We start from the raw sequence: 3,366 nt of genomic DNA on the forward strand, positions 1-3,366 counted from the left end.
TCATGATGTGTTATGATATCTTCAAAATCTCGTGGAACTGATTAATTTGACACTTTGTTTAACAAATTTGGTCCCAATTTGCCGAAGTTATCGAGCTTCAAAGTTTGAAAAGTCAAAAAGTTGTTTGTTTGAGCACATAAAGTACTATTTTTCTTGGAAATTCAACAATATGCAGTCATGATGTGTTGTGATATCTTCAAAATCTCGTGGAACTGATTAATTTGACACTTTCTTTAACAAATTTGGTCCCCATTTGCCGAAGTTATCGAGCTTCAAAGTTTGAAAAGTAAAAAGTTGTTTGTTTGAGCACATAAAGTACTTTTTTTCTTGGAAATTCAACAATATGCAGTCATGATGTGTTGTGATATCTTCAAAATCTCGTGGAACTGATTAATTTGACACTTTGTTTAAAAAATTTGGTCCACATTTGCCGAAGTTATGGAGCTTCAAGTTTTGAAAAGTCAAAGAAGTTGTGTGTTGAGCACATAAAGTGCTATTTTTCTTGGAAATTTAACAAGACGCAATCATGATGTGTTGTGATATCTTCAAAATCTCGTCGCGCTGATTAATTTGACACTTTGTTTAACAAATTTGGTCCCCATTTGCCGAAGTTATCGAGCTTCAAGTTTTGAAAAGTCACAAAAGTTGTGTGTTGAGCTCATAAAGTACTTTTTTTCTTGGAAATTCAACAATATGCAGTCATGATGTGTTGTGATATCTTCAAAATCTCGTGGAACTGATTAATTTGACACTTTGTTTAACAAATTTGGTCCCCATTTGCCGAAGTTATCGAGCTTCAAGTTTTGAAAAGTCAAAAAAGTTGTGTGTTGAGCACATAAAGTGCTATTTTTCTTGGAAATTTAACAAGACGCAATCATGATATGTTGTGACATCTTCAAAATCTCGTCGAGCTGATTAATTTGACACTTTTTTTAACAAATTTGGTCCCCATTTGACGAAGTTATGGAGCTTCAAGTTTTGAAAAGTCAAAAAAGTTGTGTGTTGAGCTCATAAAGCACTATTTTTCTTGGAAATTTAACAAAACGCAATCATGATGTGTTGTGATATCTTCAAAATCTCGTCGAGCTGATAAATTTGACACTTTCTTTAACAAATTTGGTCCCCATTTGCCGAAGTTATCGAGCTTCAAGTTTTGAAAAGTCAAAAAAGTTGTGTGTTTGAGCACATAAAGTACTTTTTTTCTTGAAAATTCAACAATATACAGTCATGATGTGTTGTGACATCTTCAAAATCTCGTCGAGCTGATTAATTTGACACTTTGTTTAACAAATTTGGTCCCCATTTGCCGAAGTTATCGAGCTTCAAAGTTTGAAAAGTCAAAAAGTTGTTTGTTTGAGCACATAAAGTACTTTTTTTCTTGGAAATTCAACAATATGCAGTCATGACGTGTTATGATATTTTCAAAATCTCGTGGAACTGATTAATTTGACACTTTGTTTAACAAATTTGGTCCACATTTGCCGAAGTTATGGAGCTTCAAGTTTTGAAAAGTCAAAAAAGTTGTGTGTTTGAGCACATAAAGTACTATTTTTCTTGGAAATTCATCAATATGCAGTCATGATGTGTTGTGATATCTTCAAAATCTCGTCGCGCTGATTAATTTGACACTTTGTTTAACAAATTTGGTCCCCATTTGCCGAAGTTATGGAGCTTCAAGTTTTGAAAAGTCAAAAAAGTTGTGTGTTTGAGCACATAAAGTACTATTTTTCTTGGAAATTCATCAATATGCAGTCATGATGTGTTGTGATATCTTCAAAATCTCGTCGCGCTGATTAATTTGACACTTTGTTTAACAAATTTGGTCCCAATTTGCCGAAGTTATCGAGCTTCAAGTTTTGAAAAGTCAAAAAAGTTGTGTGTTTGAGCACATAAAGTACTATTTTTCTTGGAAATTCAACAATATGCAGTCATGATGTGTTGTGATATCTTCAAAATCTCGTGGAACTGATTAATTTGACACTTTGTTTAACAAATTTGGTCCCCATTTGCCGAAGTTATCGAGCTTCAAGTTTTGAAAAGTCAAAAAAGTTGTGTGTTGAGCACATAAAGTGCTATTTTTCTTGGAAATTTAACAAGACGCAATCATGATATGTTGTGACATCTTCAAAATCTCGTCGAGCTGATTAATTTGACACTTTTTTTAACAAATTTGGTCCCCATTTGACGAAGTTATGGAGCTTCAAGTTTTGAAAAGTCAAAAAAGTTGTGTGTTGAGCTCATAAAGCACTATTTTTCTTGGAAATTTAACAAAACGCAATCATGATGTGTTGTGATATCTTCAAAATCTCGTCGAGCTGATAAATTTGACACTTTCTTTAACAAATTTGGTCCCCATTTGCCGAAGTTATCGAGCTTCAAGTTTTGAAAAGTCACAAAAGTTGTGTGTTGAGCACATAAAGTGCTATTTTTCTTGGAAATTCAACAATATGCAGTCATGATGTGTTGTGATATCTTCAAAATCTCGTGGAACTGATTAATTTGACACTTTGTTTAAAAAATTTGGTCCACATTTGCCGAAGTTATGGAGCTTCAAGTTTTGAAAAGTCAAAAAAGTTGTGTGTTTGAGCACATAAAGTACTTTTTTTCTTGAAAATTCAACAATATACAGTCATGATGTGTTGTGACATCTTCAAAATCTCGTCGAGCTGATTAATTTGACACTTTGTTTAACAAATTTGGTCCCCATTTGCCGAAGTTATCGAGCTTCAAAGTTTGAAAAGTCAAAAAGTTGTTTGTTTGAGCACATAAAGTACTTTTTTTCTTGGAAATTCAACAATATGCAGTCATGATGTGTTATGATATCTTCAAAATCTCGTGGAACTGATTAATTTGACACTTTGTTTAACAAATTTGGTCCCAATTTGCCGAAGTTATCGAGCTTCAAAGTTTGAAAAGTCAAAAAGTTGTTTGTTTGAGCACATAAAGTACTATTTTTCTTGGAAATTCAACAATATGCAGTCATGATGTGTTGTGATATCTTCAAAATCTCGTGGAACTGATTAATTTGACACTTTCTTTAACAAATTTGGTCCCCATTTGCCGAAGTTATCGAGCTTCAAAGTTTGAAAAGTAAAAAGTTGTTTGTTTGAGCACATAAAGTACTTTTTTTCTTGGAAATTCAACAATATGCAGTCATGATGTGTTGTGATATCTTCAAAATCTCGTGGAACTGATTAATTTGACACTTTGTTTAACAAATTTGGTCCACATTTGCCGAAGTTATGGAGCTTCAAGTTTTGAAAAGTCAAAGAAGTTGTGTGTTGAGCACATAAAGTGCTATTTTTCTTGGAAATTTAACAAGACGCAATCATGATGTGTTGTGATATCTTCAAAATCTCGTCGCGC

The sequence above is a fragment of the Euwallacea fornicatus genome, unplaced genomic scaffold (genome assembly GCF_040115645.1).
Source record: "Euwallacea fornicatus isolate EFF26 unplaced genomic scaffold, ASM4011564v1 scaffold_71, whole genome shotgun sequence".
Lineage (NCBI taxonomy): Eukaryota > Metazoa > Arthropoda > Insecta > Coleoptera > Curculionidae > Euwallacea > Euwallacea fornicatus.